Consider the following 12,884-nt stretch of genomic DNA (forward strand, 5'->3'; position numbering starts at 1 on the left):
CGGATAAAACTGAAGTAGTTAAGCTACCTGTGTGGGGTGCGAGCCACAGGCTGCATCTTATTTCTGCCTCCAGCCTCGGCATTACAGTCCTAAAGCAGAGACTCTCTTTACATATTGTTAAATTCGTATCTAGCGGTTGTAAAATTCAACACCAGGACTGGGGTTTTGTGTCCAGACCTGGAGGTTCAACGACCCATGTTTTATCTCATCTGCTTTTCTCTTGACAACAAAAGCATTCCAAAAAATGTTTTGAACACACCTAAACACACACACACACACACATACCTGAATCCATACAGGCTTGTCCTCTGTTAGAGACACACATGTACTTTTTAAAGTCCTATCGATTGAGTGCCTCCAAAACTGATTATTGATCGAACAACTAGGAAATAGAGAAAACAATGATGAGTGTAGATCCTCAAAGCAGGAAGGGAGACTTTGAGAAGCTTTTTGTTTTGTTTTGTTTTGTTTTTATCGTCTTTTATTCGGAGCCCTACAAATTGACCATGGGCTCTATTTGTTAAAATATGTAAAGAACATTTCATAATACTTTGGTTCTGAGGAAAACACTGGACTTCTGAAAGACCAAATTTAAGACCAGAGTTAATTAATTGATTGATTCCTCCAATTAATATTCAGAGACCCTGCTGTGGTCCAGCCATTGTCCTGCCCTTCATGAGCCAACAGCATGCATGGGAGCTCCATGGCCTCATGCATCACCGCCTTGCTGGAGGCCGCTACCTGATCTACAGACACCCTTCTAGCTAAGCTTCTAGTGTCTCAAGTTGATCTGAGAATCAAGTTATGCTCTGTGTCTCAGTACTTCTGCATACTGTGAAATATTATATTAGCCATTGTCTTTCTCAGCAAAGAATTATATCGATTTCCTCCACAATATGTTAAATATCTGTATAATAATGGCATAGCTGGGCAAAATGGCAGATTTTGCTGTATCTATCCACAGATATATCTTCACAGTAAGTCACAACATGTATAAAGCTTGGAAAAAAAATTGAAATATACCCTGAAATCTGTTTACAACTCCATTGTTAAAAAAAAAAACAAAACAAAAACAAGATACATGCTTTCTAAGGAATTAAGCCACATCAGGTTTCCTTATGGATATAGTAGCTTATTACTGTTTTTAGACAGTAATTAAATTAAGGTACATGTGTAAATTGAGAAGATATTTCATGTTATAATGGGTACTCCTTTCATCATCTTTTTAAATACAGGGTATTATATTTAGATTTCCCAAATAGTGATGGAGCAGTCTGAACCAAGTTATTAAATTTAAACTAGTCTTAAATGTAGAATAATGAGACAGTATTATTTGGGTAATAATACTCATGATACAGCCAAGATAATTAATTAACTTTTAAGTTTTCTCATAAACACATAAGTATAGCATTTGCTCATTATGATACGTATAGGGATGGTACATGAAAAGGATGCAGAATGAAGTGCTATATTTTGGGGAAATAAGAGCAATGCTTACAGTTTATGGAATAAAAAATTAATTACAAACATATTATAATTATATTTTACTGTTGAATTTTCTTAGTCTTGAACCTTAGTGTAGGAAAATCTTCACCGAGAAGTTAGCCAAGAGCACATTAAAAATATGTGTTCAGATCAACTAATCATCTTACCCGTTTAATCCTTTGTATACACCAAATCCAAATTGTCAGATAAGAGTATAGCAGAATTGACCTATCATCTTTGCTTTCTTAGCATCCATTTGCCCCAACCCCTCTTTGAATCGTTGCCAACATTTCCCAGCAAGATAGTGTGGATAGGTTTGGCCACATCCCAAGCTCTAGAAATAGATCCTCATTAGCTCAAGCCTATTGGTACATTACATCAACCATATTATGATGGTTGGTTCAAGGATGATCTTAGCCAAACAGCGCCAGGACTCAATTTCTGGAATTTATTTGTAGCAATGACTCACTTTAACACTATAGCTGAACAAAAAAACCTGTAACCTCAGGATCTCTTGGTAACCCTGTCAGGACCTTGAGAGTATAGCCTACCTGAAAATGGAACCAACACAAAGAAAGTACAGATGAATAATGGGAGGAGAAACAGAGAGAGAGAGACAGAGAGAGACAGAGAGAGAGAGAGAAAACCTTCTCCACATCAAGTGAGCCCTAAAGCTTTGTCTGTAGCCAAACCTACTGAACTGGCCATATATGAGTCAACACACCCTACCTTCATATTTGTTAGTCAATCTATGTTGGATTTTTAGTTTCTTGCAACAGAAAGCTACCTAACTGAAACAGACCATAAAACTTAAACTAAATGAAGGCATTAGATATCAGCATTCATAAAATACGTGAGATACGTTGAGTAAAAGGAACTGGAGAGCAGAATATTTATATGAAAATTCCTGGGAGAACTAAAAATTGTGTGAGGAATAGAAAAAGAAGCAGGAAAAAAAGGTCTTGCATATATATGTATACATGCATATATTGATATATAACATATAGATAATTGCATATTGGCTATATTTTATTTTCCACAGTCTTCTATTTATCTATTTCCAATTTCCAATCTCTATTATGTTATCAAACTTAGTCTCTGAGAATCAACCAAAACATGGAAATTTGAATTTTCAGTTATCAGTCAGAGTTTGTGGTTAAAAACGATGAATATAGTGGGAAACGGAGAGAAGGAAGTTTAAGATCCATTAACTTAAGACAAAAAATTTAAATTAATCAACTTAAAATAATGAAGGTAGGGTGTGTTGACTCATATATGGCCAGTTCAAACATATGAATGTTTGATGGATCACTTTTGATGAATAGAAAAGTGACTATTTCTGTGTTGCATAAAAATTAATGTCATCACATAAGTAAACTTGGATCATCTCTTCAAATGGATATATATATTATATTAATATATATTAATATATATGGAATATATATAAAATTGTGAACAGGATATATATTTCCTATATATAAAATATATTTCCATGTTCACAATTTTACATGTTCTTTGATGAAAATCACTTTAATTAGAATAATATAGTGACACTGTCAGTTATAATTTTTACATATTTCAAATGTCTTTTGAAGGTTTGTACTTCTAATTTGTTAACAGCCTCTTAAAAGTGTTCATTATTACCATCCCAAGCAGAGATTTAAAAAGACGTATTGAGCGTACTGTCCAAAAATTTAGGTTATACTAAAATTTTTTGGCAAGTGGCAAATTTTAGCTTTTCATGAAATATTTGTTAACGAGAAATGTTAGGACAGTTGAATTCAGCATTATTTTTTTGTTACATATGAAACTAACCAACCTGTTCAGAATAGCCTGTGAGAAGATCCCAGGGTCCATTATGTTAGTCTGGTGGTTAAAGAGTGTCTTGGTAGATACGTCAGGAAGATAATGGAGTGATATGGAAATGATATGATATGGCCCTTATTGGCCCTGTAAAAGGGGGTTCCTCAGTAGGCCTAAAATATGTATAAGAGAATTGCAAACTTGTTGTAGGGAAAGGTAAGCCTTAATGACTTCCAGCGCCAAATCTGAGAAATATATCCAGAACATGCAAACATTTTAATTTGCGTAGACAACTTCTATATGGCACACAGAGATACAGTGGCCACTTTTTATGCCCAAAATTTAGTGAGCTAGAATACGTTTACACTCAAGGGTCATGACGGATGTTAGGAGGCACTAAACTGCAACGGTGACACCCCAGTGCTATGGCTCTTCCAGCAGCCGGTTGTGCAGTGAACCGAGGAGTCTGAGTTGGAGGCTGATAAGAGAGGAATCCGTAGAACTGAAGATCAGCCTTCGTGAGCTGCCAGTCTGAAGTCCCCGGACAAAAGGGGAAAAAAAGCTTCAGAAATGACTTTGAAGGACGACTCATCAAGGGTCTTAAGCAGAGTGAACATAGGTGGGAAACCTATTGTCCAAAGTCCATAGACAGTACAGTCAGTCCTCTGTGTCCTGGGGAGTGCAGGTGGGGTTTACCAAGGGTGACACAGATCTGTCTTCGCCCAGAGCGTCTCACGTTGCCAGCCTTCTGTCTTGACAGTTGTGATTTTCAGGGACGATTCAACTTAGAATCAATCTGGGGTTGTGTTTGTTTGTTAAAAGACCTATAGACAACCTGGGGTGGACACTCTGAGGTAGGATTACTTTTAACAAGTGTTTTCCAATCTCCAATGTTCCTCAGCAATTTTTTTATACTTTCTGATATCCTCTTCACATCGCTTCTCAAGTACCTGTCACTTCTTTCCAATTACAGACGCTTCGGCTAAACTTTGTGGTTTATGTATGTGATTTACTCCGGGAGAGCGCGCCCTGTCTACAGTTTGATGATCCTTTTTGTGGCAATGGACTGATGATCCCTCAGTGCCTTTGTGGTTCCATATCCAATATTTCTCCCTATCACTCTATTTAGTATTTAGTATTTTCCAAACATGTCTTCAGGGCTGTGTCTCTAAGTTTGTAAAGCCTCAGTATCCTTTAAAGCTCCAGGCAAATGCCATGCTCTTCGAGTTGGAAGTAGCACCTCCTGACTCTCTCCACCATGCTCCAGGCACTTGGATGCTGGAAGAAAAATAGCAGATCCTTCCAAGCTGCAGTTTTCATTAGAATGTGTTGGTTTTGCTCTACTTCTCTATGGTTCTTCGATGTCTCCCTTATTGCCCAGTGTCCTAGGAGTATGTGAGGGTGTGTGCACCGTGTGGTGTCAGCTGTAGAGCTCTATACACGTCCATTGAAGCTAGGAACCCTAACACGACATTCAGATATTCTTATTATTAGTGTTAAAGTCTCCTTCTTATGTACACATTTGTCTATTTTATCTTGTAGTTCTGTCCATTTTTGATTCATACATTTTAAGGTCATTTCTTGGATGTTTTATTATTTATTTATTTATTTATTTATTTATTTATTTATTTATTTAAAGATTTTATTTATTTATTCATGAGAGACACACAGGGAGAGAGGCAGAGACACAGGCAGAGGGAGAAGCAGGTCCCTGCGGGGAGCCCGATGCGGGACTCGATCCTGGGACCCCCAGATCATGACCTGAGCCGAAGGCGGACACTCAACCACTGAGCCACCCAGGGGTCCCTTCTTAGATAAATCCAAATACATCATATCTTCCTGGTTAGTTGAAACATTCATCATATGGAGTGATCTCTTTTATATTTATAATGGTTGTCTTAGATTTGATTGGGTTTGGCACGCCTGGGTGGTGGCTCAGTTGGTTAAGTGTCTGCCTGTGGCTCAGGCTATGATCCTGGGTCCTGGGATCCAGCCCGGTGTTGGGCTCCCTGCCGAGCAGAGAGTCTGCTTCCCCGTCTCCCTCTACCTTCCCCACCCCTGCTTGTGCTCTCTCTCATGTAAATAATAACTTAAAAAAATAATTTGGCTTGATATTAATTTAGACTCACTAGCTTGTTATTGTGTTAGTTTCTTTATGGTATATCTTTTTATTTTTTAGCATCCAACTTTCTACATATTTCTCTTTTAGCATCTCTTCTTAATAACAACTACTTTGTATTTTTTTTAAAAGTAAATTCTACTTAGCTCACAATCCTGAGATCAAGAGTCACATGCTTTACCAACTGAGCCTGTTAGACGCCCTACAACTAATTTGTATTTTAAATACGATCTGATTATCTCTTAGCAGAAAGCTCTAGTCCATTACATTTAATGTGATTATTAATGTATTTATACTTACTTATATATTCTTTTCATCTTAATTTGGATTTCTTCTTTGTACCACATATTATGTTTTCCTTTTATTTCTCTCTTTATATTAAGATTATTTTTGTCATTATATTTTTCCCTTTATTATTTTAGAAGCTATATATAGTTCTTTGTATTCTTTTAGAGTTACCCAGAATTATAGCTTTTTCAAGATTGCTTTTCTTGTTTCGTTCCATGCCAGGTAACTTTCATCACCATCTCTTGGATAGGAGAGGGGAGTGCAGTCATTTAGAACTCTACTTTGTAAGGAACAATCTCTTTTTGGAACTACCTTCTCTCCAACGTGGGCAGGCCCAGGGCTTTTTCTTCTAAACTTTGCATCTCATAAGGCCATCAAGTTTAAGAGATTTTCCAGCTTCAGTAAATTCCCTCAAGTTGAAAACAGCTTTATTGTTTTGCTTATCTGTGTTCCTGTCACAACTTAAGTTTTGACCTAGTAATTCTTTACCTTCTAGTTCTTAGATGCTGTTAACAAGATTCGTTTTGTGTTTTATTCAGCATTGTAAAGCACTTTCAGTGGGAAAGTTGGCCTGAATATCCTAGTCTGTCCTAATACTATAAAAGAAATTCTTCTCCTCAGCATCTATTTTTTTCCTGGCAACACATATAGATGACTCAGTAAATATACCTAAGTCAGTCAACATATAAATCAGGTTACCATCAGGAAATCGATGACACCCACACCAAAAATGGCAATCCGTGGGAGTTTGGCCAAGGGCCTATGCGTAATTGTAAATAGGTAAAGGGGAATAGAAAAGGGATGGTGAGAGGCACCTGGTGAGTTCAACTGGTTAAGCAGCAGATTCTTGATTTTTGGCTCAGGTGATGATCTCAGGGTTCTTACATCAAGTCCCGTTGGGCTTCACACTCAGTACGGAGTCTGCTTGTGATGCTCTCTCTCTCTTGCTTTCTCTACCCATCCTCTGCTCACTCACTCTCTCTCTCTCTCTCTCACTCTAAAATAAATAAATCTTAAAGAAAGAAAAAGGGATGGTGAACCACCCCGAGGCTAGTAATTGTTACTACCTGTAAACCTAAAAGCCCAAGAAGGGAGAGTAGTTTCGGAAACTAACAAGTCCTCAGGGGGTAGGAGAGGGCAGTGTGACAGGAGCCCTGGCTTTCAGTCAAGGAGTGCAGTCATTGCCAGCAAGTGACCGGCAGGGAGGGTAATGGAATGCACGTACTCTAATCTTTCTCTTATTCAACCTGCTGATCACGTATCAATGTCTTCTCTTGGCTAAACTCAACCTAAAGCCAAGAACAGAAGAGCCCGGTAGATGTTCTCCGTAGAGGTAGAGGCCAGCTCCTTGGGACACAGAGCTAGGTGAAGGGTGAAAATAGATCTAGATGGAAATGTGGGAAATATGCAGTACTAGGCTAGTGTTGCAGATGAGGAGTCTACTGACAAATCTGATAATTTGTGATTTGTGGAGTGGTTTGGTAGAAAGATGTAGAAACTCTGTTGATCAGTTTTCACTCTTAGAAGGGATATAAAAAAGGTAAGTTATTTTTCCTGAGTTTCATATTCTTTAAAACATCTTCCTACTTAGGTAATTTTGCTAATTGAAAATAATAATATTAAACTTTTTTTTTTTTTCCAAAATGCATGCAGGTTCATAAGAATACACACATACGTGTGTGTGTGTGTGTGTGTGTAGACTCAGGGATAGCTACTAATGTGAAAAGGACCAAGCCGACAGTTTTCATTCAGTATTTGTATGCTAGTCTCACTTTTTCAGAATGAAAACTTTGCAGCACTGAAACAGATTTGGCGATTTTACTTTTCTCTTTAATTTCTATCATTACAAATCAGCTAATGTTTGCTAAGAGTTAGAAAAGAGAGATGAGTAAAAACAGAGAAGCAAATCCACACATTCTGTATTAGTCATGTTGGGCTTCCATTACAAGATACCACAGACCTGGTAGCTTAAACAACAGACATTTATTTTTCTCACACTTCTGAAGGCTGGGAACTCCAAGCTCACGGTGCCAGAAAATTTGCTTTCTGGTGAGAGCTCTCTTGCTGGCTTGCAGACGGCTGCCTTCTCTGTGTCCTCACATGGACTTTTCTCTGCGCACACAGAAGCAGAGGGAGAACCCTGTGGTGTTTCTCTCTCTTTTTTATAAGGACTCTAGTCCTATCAGATGAAATTCCCACCCTTGAGACCTCATTTAACCTGAATTATCTCCTGAAAGGCCGTATCTCCAAATGCAGCTATGGTGGGGGCCAGGGCTTCAACATGTGATTTTGAAGAGAAACAGCTCAGCTGTTATTCCTCCCACCCAGTAATTACCACTATCAAAACCTAGTTTAAATCCTTCTGGATTTATATATACACATTTGGAGGTTTTGTGTTGTTTTGTTTTGTTTTGTTTGTTTTAACCAAAAGGAGATCATACTATACATATTATTTTGAAATATGTCTATCTAATTAAATATATCCACTTTTTCATGACAGTAAACTTTACCTTATTTGATGCACAAACTATGCTGTTTTACCAGGCATCCCAATTTTTTACAGTGGGTTTATCCAAACCAAGCCAGGCCTATAAATTGCATCCCTTCTAAGCTAGCATCCCTTCTAATCTAATCTAATCTAATCTAATCTAATCTAGTCTAATCTAACCTCTTTTTCTTCTCTTAACACTGGGAACTTTGGAACAAGTCTGTTGTCCTGAATGTGCCCTACATTCTAGATTTGTGGAATGCTTCCTCGTGATTTTATTTAACTCGTTCCTCTGTCCCTTTTATTTTTAATAAACTTGAAATTCTTAAGGCTTCTGTTATAAAAGTCGTTATTGTAATTAGTGGATAAAATGGTTGAAGAACCTTTTCTTTGGTAGTTGGTGTTATTGTCAGTATCCAGGATATGGTAAGGCGTATCACATCAGGTGAGGGGGGCCCTGGTGGACCTAGTCAGGTCTTAGGACTAGAATTTGTGCAGACTCTTACGTAGAACTCTTTTTTTTCTTCATGCATGCACAAATGGGGGAAAAGGCAGAGAGAGAGGGAAAAGCAGACTCCCTGCTGCGCTCATAGCCTGACACAGGGCTCAACCACACAACCCTGAGGTCATGACTCGAGCCAAGGTCAGACGCTAAACCTACTGAGCCACCCAGGTGCCCCTTCTGTAGAATTCTTGTGTAAGGTGATGTTCCCTGCAGGATAGACTGAAATGGAGCTCCTGAAAAAATTACAATATGGCAAGAAAAACAGCATCTGGGGCAGGGATATCAGTTTGCATCTGTTGGTGTGGGCATTCCAGTCATTTGCTGCCAGTGCATTCTGATTGGTTAGCATGTGTGCCATGTCAGTTGATCAATAATTCCCATAAGACCCTTGATCTAGTATAAGATATCAACCAATGGTATATTGGTTCAGAAAAACATTTGGCAATGGAGAGATCTCACGTGGAGAAATGGAGCACTGAGAAATCTAGACAAGCTGTGATGACATAGAATCCAGAAGCAGTTTATACTCAGATATTTAGAGAAGCAGTTGGCATTTAGGAGAGATGCTAGCGGTTTATGAAGTCCCAGCCACCAAAAGTGTGATTCTAGATTTCAGGGAAATTGAAAAACAAAGAAAACAAATCACAGCCCCCATCCTAGAAGTTCTTTTCTAGAGTCAGGCAGCTAAAAAGAGAGTCAGGTGCACAGAATGAGGCAAATAATTAAAATTAGGAATCCTAGCAAGAACCTATGTTGAAGAAACCAACGACAGCTTATTTAGTGGAATTAGGATTCAGAGTTCGTTGCAACTTTTAGTCCTCAAATCTCTCCAAATGGGGATGGGACTTTTCCTAGATGCTGAGTCCCGCTTACTCACAGTGCAGGTGGAGATGAGGCTTTGTTAGCTGAGTGAAGGAGACCAGGATTGTTTTTTAAGATTTTATTTATTTATTCACAAGAGACAGAGAGAGAGAGAGAGAGAGAGAGAGAGAGAAAGAGAGAAGCAGGCTCCATGCAGGGAGCCTGACGTGGGACTCGACCCCGGGTCTCCAGGATCACACCCTGGGCTGAAGGCAGGCCCTAAACCCCTGGGCCACCCGGGCTGCCCAGGAGACCAGGATTAATCGAGTCTTCACAATAGCAATGGAATATGAGACAGAATTGCCCCTGGAAAAGAATTTCTGTAGTAGGATATTTTTCTCTGCACGTGATGAAATTCAGGACTAGAGAGAGGGCAACTACTTTTAGGTCTCCTCACCCTATTTGAATACAAATGTTCTCTGAGTGGAACGCATTTTTGTCATCTTGAAATCTTTTGAACTTCACACATTAAATTTAAAGCTGCCATCAAACTTTGAAGCATGAAAGACAGAAAGCATTTGGCAAATGTGAGCTGGAAATGTTATCTTAAAGTAGCAATACACACACACGCACACACACACGCACTGACTTTTTAAATAATAAGTGACATCTAAATGTTATCCAGGATTTTCTCATTCTAAATGTTGTTGTTTTTTTAATTTTGAAATAAATGTGAACTTCCAGCAAAGTTTCAAGATTAGCACAAATAATTTTTTTTTCTCAACTACCTGAGAGCAAACTACCACCAAGATGACCCATCACATCCGAATTCCCCCAAAAGCGGTGACATTGTCCCTGCAGACCACGCAACCATCACGATCATGAATGAAACGTGCATACGTGGCTGTCGGGTACTCACCCCGGAGGCCCCGTGCAAATCTTAGTTGTGTCAGTAATGACCTAAGTAGCAACGGGATCTAGAGTCCTGTGTTGGGAGTTACCAAGTGGCCTGTTTCCTTAAATCCGGAATAGTCTCAGTCTCTGTTTGACTTTCATGGCTTTATCAATTTTGAAGCTTACATGCCAGCTACCTGTAGAATGTTCCCCAGTGTGGGTTTAGCTCATGTTTTCCCATAAATAATTTCAGCTGCTGCATCTTTGGCAGCAACATTACAGAGTGAGACTGTCCCCCCCCCCCCCGGCCCCATTGCTGATATCAATTTGTCCCATTACTGGGAATGCTAACTTTGATCATTTAATTCATCAAGAATCTGTGAGGGCTCCTCGTTGAAGTTATTATTTTTAAATTTCTTTCTTTATACAATTAATAATTATTTGAAATCATGCAGAGCTCCTGTCCCCACCCCCTCCTATGCCCACCCACTAGTTTTAACAATTATTTATGCTTTGGGGCCAATTAGTCCTTACCAAGCTGAGCCAAAAGTGACCTTCGAAGTTCATCATCCCTCTGCTTTTACGGGTTGACATTCTGCTCTAAAGAAGAGCTTTCTTTTTCCTGTTTGTTTGGGTTTTTATTTATACATGTAGTATCAATTTATAATATGGTTAGGATTTATATCCCCGCTTCATTCAATGGGTTATAGGCTGGTACTACTTTTATTGTGATACTCAAGTTGTCCCCGGTCAGCCCGAAATAGCACCTTCAACCTAGGTCCTGTCTGTGGCATATTCTCATGATTTGCAAATCTCCTTCATTTTTGATACAACAGAAATCTGATATATCAAATCATTTTGTACTCCCCAGCCCCAACCATGTTACCAGCCGTTTCTCTAAAAAAGTCCTATCTTTCAAGTAGAGAATGATATCTGGAAAACAAGATGTGGATCCTAGATGAGCTCATGGCCATTGGAGTGTTACTTCCTTCAGTACTTAGTAAACAAAACTGGGGAGAATATATTTAATTTAAATATAATATATTTAATTTAATTAAATTTAATATATTTAATATATTTAATTTAAATCTGTATAGATATACATGTATGTACATTCAAATTATATCTTTATTTAGTTTTATATCTATGTATATCTATTGAGACACCGAAAGGACCTACGAATACCTGCTGTTTTTCTCTTCCCATGTTTCTAGTCTCTTCACTAACAATGAGAGATCCTGTGCGGGTCATGCCCTTGAATATGAGCTGGGTCATTACTTCCCTTGCGTGTACTCCACTGATGTCATTACTCCTTCCTCCGTAAGAAAGCCTTTCTCACTCCGTTGTGGGTCCGACAGAAAAGCCGGGCTCAGCCCCACATGGACTGTCTGGCCTGCACTAATCGCCCTGCCTGTCCCCCATCCGTGGGGCGCTTACCTTCCTGACCCCTTCAGCTCCCAAGGCAATGTGCTGTTCAGCCCTGAAATGGAGATGCCATTCTCAGTCCTCATCCCTGACTTCTCTCATTGCTCTGTTCCCCCTGACAGTTGCTTCGCTCCCAATTTTCAGGCTTAGACACACACAGACACACACACACACACACACACACACACACACACACACACTGTGCTCCACATGCCTCAGCCCCGGCACCCTGGGATGCAGCACCACAACCCACTGGGATGCTCGCCTTCCTTCACATGACCCCTCGCTCGCTGTGCATCATATCCTACTGCTGCTGCCGGATGTGCTATCCTGGCCAACCTCACCTAAGAGTTTGTAGGACTGACGTATTCAGAAACAGGAAGGAAGTGAAGATTTTTGTACATATCATTGAGAATATGTCTTTGGATTCTGTTATTTTTTTTTCACTTATTACTCTGTGGCTCTATCCCTGCTGTCCCCTGTCTACTCCATTGCTTCTAGGTGCTCTACGGTTTTGCAAAAAAGTAGCTTTACTACATTTGATAGATCCATTACTCCAGGGCTGGACAACTTCATTGCCCTCCCTTTTTTGTTACCAAACAATCTAGGTTCAAAATTTCTCTGGCTCTTTAAAAAATTTCTTTAATTTTATGGCCTTTTGGTGTCATGTTGTTTTTGAGAAGCTTGTTATCAACCTGATTCTTCTTCTTCTTCTTCTTCTTCTTTTTTTTTTTTTTTTTTTTTGTAAGTGATCTGGTTTCCACTCTGAGAACCTTTAGACTTTTTCTCTATATCCTACATGCTTTTAAACTTCATTATAAAATATATAGATGTGGGACGCTTGGGGGGCTCAGCCATGGAGCATCTGCCTTCAGCCCAGGGCATGTCCCCGGGGTCCCGGAATCGAGTCCTGCATCAGGCTCCTGGCATGGGGCCTGCTTCTACCTCTGCCTGTGTCTCTGCCACTCTCTCTCTCTCTCTCTCTATTTCTCTCTCTCTCTGTGACTCTCATGAGTAAATAAATAAAATGTTTTAAAACAAAAACGAAACAAAAATATATAGATGTTTTGCCCTAT

At 39.2% G+C, this 12,884-nt stretch overlaps 1 protein-coding gene across 6 annotated transcripts in view; it reads left to right on the top strand.

The window, feature by feature from the left end:
• NAALADL2 (N-acetylated alpha-linked acidic dipeptidase like 2) overlaps positions 1–12,884 on the top strand; it is a 1,264,638-nt gene that overhangs the window by 945,225 nt on the left and 306,529 nt on the right. The window lies entirely within an intron of this gene.

The sequence above is a fragment of the Canis lupus genome, chromosome 34, assembly GCF_003254725.2.
Source record: "Canis lupus dingo isolate Sandy chromosome 34, ASM325472v2, whole genome shotgun sequence".
Taxonomy (NCBI): Eukaryota; Metazoa; Chordata; class Mammalia; order Carnivora; family Canidae; genus Canis; species Canis lupus.